This window comes from Ursus americanus, unplaced genomic scaffold (assembly GCF_024610735.1).
Source record: "Ursus americanus isolate L20-20 unplaced genomic scaffold, mUrsAme1.1.p SCAF_93, whole genome shotgun sequence".
Taxonomy (NCBI): Eukaryota; Metazoa; Chordata; class Mammalia; order Carnivora; family Ursidae; genus Ursus; species Ursus americanus.
In genome coordinates, this window is record NW_028273675.1 from 283,931 (window position 1) to 289,930 (window position 6,000).

A 6,000-nucleotide genomic window follows, 5' to 3' on the forward strand; every position below is an offset into this window, starting at 1 on the left:
GACAAAACCCGGCTTCCCACGGGAAAGTCTTTCTCCACGTGCAGACATGCTCCCAGGTGCCTGTGGCAAGGGGAAGGAAATGCCATACACTGACCTGGAAGAGACCACAGGGCCCAGGCACAGTCTGAACCCTTCCCTCAACCCGGCGGTTTTGCTAGCAGGAGTTCAACCCCAACGAACACAGCCTGGAGACCCCTGGGGCAAAAACGGCTTCCACGAACAATAGGTGCTTGCTGTGGAACACCTATCCCAACTGGGGGTAGCCAGCTCAACAAAATGCCACACACCCAGGTGTAAGAAACAACATTGCCCAGCCATGGTCTAAGCCCCTCACCTCGTCCCTGTGCTTTGGGGAGCCGGAGGGACACCCGAGGCACACGGCCATGAGACCCCTTTGCAAAAAGCCGGCTTCACATGGAAACAGTTTTCCTGAGGTGCAGACCCTATCCCAAGTGGTTGTGGGAAGGTAAAGCAAATGCCCTCCACTTCTCTGGAAGAAACCACAGTGCCCAGCCATGTTCTAAGCCCTCCCATCCTCCCTGGGCTTCTGGCAGCAGGAGTGAAAAGAGAGGAGCAGAGCACTGGGACCCGTTGGACAAAAACCGGCTTCCCACGGGAAAGTCTTTCTCCACGTGCAGACATGCTCCCAGGTGCCTGGGGCAAGGGGAAGGAAATGCCATACACTGACCTGGAAGAGACCACAGGGCCCAGGCACAGTCTGAACCCTTCCCTCAACCCGGCGGTTTTGCTAGCAGGAGTTCAACCCCAACGAACACAGCCCGGAGACCCCTGGGGCAAAAACGGCTTCCGACGAACAATAGGGGCTTGCTGTGGAACACCTATCCCAAGTGGGGGTAGCCAGCTCAACAAAATGCCACACACCCAGGTGTAAGAAACAACATTGCCCAGCCATGGTCTAAGCCCCTCACCTCGTCCCTGTGCTTTGGGGAGCCGGAGGGACAGCCGAGGCCCACGGCCCTGAGACCCCTTTGCAAAAAGCCGGCTTCCCACGGAAACAGTTTTCCTGAGGTGCAGACCCTATCCCAAGTGGTTGTGGCAAGGTAAAGCAAATGCCCTCCACTTTTCTGGAAGAAACCACATTGCCCAGACATGTTCTAAGCCCTCCCATCCTCCCTGGGCTTCTGAGAGCAGGAGTGAAAAGAGAGGAGCAGAGCACTGGGACCCGTTTGACAAAACCCGGCTTCCCACGGGAAAGTCTTTCTCCACGTGCAGACATGCTCCCAGGTGCCTGTGGCAAGGGGAAGGAAATGCCATACACTGACCTGGAAGAGACCACAGGGCCCAGGCACAGTCTGAACCCTTCCCTCAACCCGGCGGTTTTGCTAGCAGGAGTTCAACCCCAACGAACACAGCCCGGAGACCCCTGGGGCAAAAACGGCTTCCGACGAACAATAGGTGCTTGCTGTGGAACACCTATCCCAAGTGGGGGTAGCCAGCTCAACAAAATGCCACACACCCAGGTGTAAGAAACAACATTGCCCAGGCATGGTCTAAGCCCCTCACCTCGTCCCTGTGCTTTGGGGAGCCGGAGGGACAGCCGAGGCACAAGGCCCTGAGACCCCTTTGCAAAAAGCCAGCTTCCCACGGAAACAGTTTTCCTGAGGTGCAGACCACATCCCAAGTGGTTGTGGCAAGGTAAAGCAAATGCCCTCCACTTCTCTGGAAGAAACCAAAGTGCCCAGCCATGTTCTAAGCCCTCCCATCCTCCCTGGGCTTCTGGCAGCAGGAGTGAAAAGAGAGGAGCAGAGCACTGGGACCGTTTGACAAAAACCAGCTTCCCACGGGAAAGTCTTTCTCCACGTGCAGACATGCTCCCAGGTGCCTGGGGCAAGGGGAAGGAAATGCCATACACTGACCTGGAAGAGACCACAGGGCCCAAGCACAGTCTGAACCCTTTCCTCAACCCGGCGGTTTTGCTAGCAGGAGTTCAACCCCAAGGAACATAGCCCGGAGACCCCTGGGGCAAAAAACGGCTGCCGAGGAAAAATAGGTGCTTGCTGTGGAACACCTATCCCAAGCGGGGGTAGCCAGCTCAACGAAATGCCACACACCCAGGTGTAAGAAACAACATTGCCCAGGCATGGTCTAAGCCCCGCACCTCGTCCCTGTGCTTTGGGGAGCCGGACGGACACCCGAGGCCCACGGCCCTGAGACCCGTTTGTAAAAAGCCGGCTTCCCACGGAAACAGTTTTCCTGAGGTGCAGACCCTATCCCAAGTGGTTGTGGCAAGATAAAGCAAATGCCCTCCACTTCTCTGGAAGAAACCACAGTGCCCAGCCATGTTCTAAGCCCTCCCCTCCTCCCTGGGCTTCTGGCAGCAGGAGTGAAAAGAGAGGAGCAGAGCACTGGGACCCGTTTGACAAAAACCGGCTTCCCACGGGAAAGTCTTTCTCCACGTGCAGACATGCTCCCAGGTGCCTGTGGCAAGGGGAAGGAAATGCCATACACTGACCTGGAAGAGACCACAGGGCCCAAGCACAGTCTGAACCCTTCCCTCAACCCGGCGGTATTGCTAGCAGGAGTTCAACCCCAAGGAACACAGCCCGGAGACCCTTGGGGCAAAAAAGGCTTCCGACGATCAATAGGTGCTTGCTGTGGAACACCTATCCCAAGTGGGGGAAGCCAGCTCAACAAAATGCCACACACCCAGGTGTAAGAAACAACATTGCCCAGGCATGGTCTAAGCCCCTCACCTCGTCCCGGTGCTCTGGGGAGCCGGACGGACACCCGAGGCACATGGCCCTGAGACCCCTTTGCAAAAAGCCTGTTTCCCAATGATACAGTTTTCCTGAGGTGCACACCCTATCCCAAGTGGTTGTGGCAAGGTAAAGCAAATGCCCTCCACTTCTCTGGAAGAAACCACAGTGCCCAGCCATGTTCTAAGCCCTCCCATCCTCCCTGGGCTTCTGGCAGCAGGAGTGAAAAGAGAGGAGCAGAGCACTGGGACCCGTTGGACAAAACCCGGCTTCCCACGGGAAAGTCTTTCTCCACGTGCAGACATGCTCCCAGGTGCCTGTGGCAAGGGGAAGGAAATGCCATACACTGACCTGGAAGAGACCACAGAGCCCAAGCACAGTCTGAACCCTTCCCTCAACCCGGCGGTTTTGCTAGCAGGAGTTCAACCCCAACGAACACAGCCCGGAGACCCCTGGGGCAAAAACGGCTTCCGACGAACAATAGGCGCTTGCTGTGGAACACCTATCCCAAGTGGGGGTAGCCAGCTCAACAAGATGCCACACACCCAGGTGTAAGAAACAACATTGTCCAGCCATGGTCTAAGCCCCTCACCTCGTCCCTGTGCTTTGGGGAGCCGGAGGGACAGCCGAGGCCCACGGCCCTGAGACCCCTTTGCAAAAAGCCGGCTTCCCACGGAAACAGTTTTCCTGAGGTGCAGACCCTATCCCAAGTGGTTGTGGCAAGGTAAAGCAAATGCCCTCCACTTCTCTGGAAGAAACCACAGTGCCCAGACATGTTCTAAGCCCTCCCATCCTCCCTGGGCTTCTGGCAGCAGGAGTGAAAAGAGAGGAGCAGAGCACTGGGACCCGTTTGACAAAACCCGGCTTCCCACGGGAAAGTCTTTCTCCACGTGCAGACATGCTCCCAGGTGCCTGTGGCAAGGGGAAGGAAATGCCATACACTGACCTGGAAGAGACCACAGGGCCCAGGCACAGTCTGAACCCTTCCCTCAACCCGGCGGTTTTGCTAGCAGGAGTTCAACCCCAACTAACACAGCCCGGAGACCCCTGGGGCAAAAACGGCTTCCGACGAACAATAGGTGCTTGCTGTGGAACACCTATACCAAGTGGGGGTAGCCAGCTCAACAAATAGCCACACACCCAGGTGTAAGAAACAACATTGCCCAGGCATGGTCTAAGCCCCTCACCTCGTCCCTGTGCTTTGGGGAGCCGGAGGGACAGCCGAGGCCCACGGCCCTGAGACCCCTTTGCAAAAAGCCGGCTTCCCACGGAAAGAGTTTTCCTGAGGTGCAGACCCTCTGACAAGTGGTTGTGGAAAGGTAAAGCAAATGCCCTCCACTTCTCTGGAAGAAACCACAGTGCCCAGCCATGTTCTAAGCCCTCCCATCCTCCCTGGGCTTCTGGCAGCAGGAGTGAAAAGAGAGGAGCAGAGCACTGGGGCCCGTTTGACAAAACCCGGCTTCCCACGGGAAAGTCTTTCTCCACGTGCAGACATGCTCCCAGGTGCCTGTGGCAAGGGGAAGGAAATGCCATACACTGACCTGGAAGAGACCACAGGGCCCAGGCACAGTCTGAACCCTTCCCTCAACCCGGCGGTTTTGCTAGCAGGAGTTCAACCGCAACGAACACAGCCTGGAGACCCTTGGGGCAAAAACGGCTTCCACGAACAATAGGTGCTTGCTGTGGAACACCTATCCCAAGTGGGGGTAGCCAGCTCAACAAAATGCCACACACCCAGGAGTAAGAAACAACATTACCCAGGCATGGTCTAAGCCCCTCACCTCGTCCCTGTGCTTTGGGGAGCCGGAGGGACAGCCGAGGCCCACGGCCCTGAGACCCCTTTGCAAAAAGCCGGCTTCCCACGGAAACAGTTTTCCTGAGGTGCAGACCCTATCCCAAGTGGTTGTGGCAAGGTAAAGCAAATGCCCTCCACTTCTCTGGAAGAAACCAAAGTGCCCAGCCATGTTCTAAGCCCTCCCATCCTCCCTGGGCTTCTGGCAGCAGGAGTGAAAAGAGAGGAGCAGAGCACTGGGGCCCGTTTGACAAAACCCGCTTCCCACGGGAAAGTCTTTCTCCACGTGCAGACATGCTCCCAGGTGCCTGTGGCAAGGGGAAGGAAATGCCATACACTGACCTGGAAGAGACCACAGGGCCCAAGCACAGTCTGAACCCTTCCCTCAAACCGGCGGTTTTGCTAGCAGGAGTTCAACCCCAACGAACATAGCCCGGAGACCCCTGGGGCAAAAACGGCTTCCGACGAACAATAGGTGCTTGCTGTGGAACACCTATCCCAAGTGGGGGTAGCCAGCTCAACAAAATGCCACACACCCAGGTGTAAGAAACAACATTGCCCAGGCATGGTCTAAGCCCCTCACCTCGTCCCTGTGCTTTGGGGAGCCGGAGGGACAGCCGAGGCCCACGGCACTGAGACCCGTTTGTAAAAAGGCGGCTTCCCACGGAAACAGTTTTCCTGAGGTGCAGACCCTATCCCAAGTGGTTGTGGCAAGGTAAAGCAAATGCCCTCCACTTCTCTGGAAGAAACCACAGTGCCCAGCCATGTTCTAAGCCCTCCCATCCTCCCTGGGCTTCTGGCAGCAGGAGTGAAAAGAGAGGAGCAGAGCACTGGGACCCGTTTGACAAAAACCGGCTTCCCACGGGAAAGTCTTTCTCCACGTGCAGACATGCTCCCAGGTGCCTGTGGCAAGGGGAAGGAAATGCCATACACTGACCTGGAAGAGACCACAGGGCCCAGGCACAGTCTGAACCCTTCCCTCAACCCGGCGGTTTTGCTAGCAGGAGTTCAACCCCAACGAACACAGCCTGGAGACCCCTGGGGCAAAAACGGCTTCCAGGAACAATAGGTGCTTGCTGTGGAACACCTATACCAAGTGGGGGTAGCCAGCTCAACAAAATGCCACACACCCAGGAGTAAGAAACAACATTGCCCAGGCATGGTCTAAGCCCCTCACCTCGTCCCTGTGCTTTGGGGAGCCGGAGGGACACCCGAGGCCCACGGCCCTGAGACCCCTTTGCAAAAAGCCGGCTTCCCACGGATACAGTTTTCCTGAGGTGCAGACCCTATCCCAAGTGGTTGTGGCAAGGTAAAGCAAATGCCCTCCACTTCTCTGGAAGAAACCACAGTGCCCAGACATGTTCTAAGCCCTCCCATCCTCCCTGGGCTTCTGGCAGCAGGAGTGAAAAGAGAGGAGCAGAGCACTGGGGCCCGTTTGACAAAACCCGGCTTCCCACGGGAAAGTCTTTCTCCACGTGCAGACATGCTCCC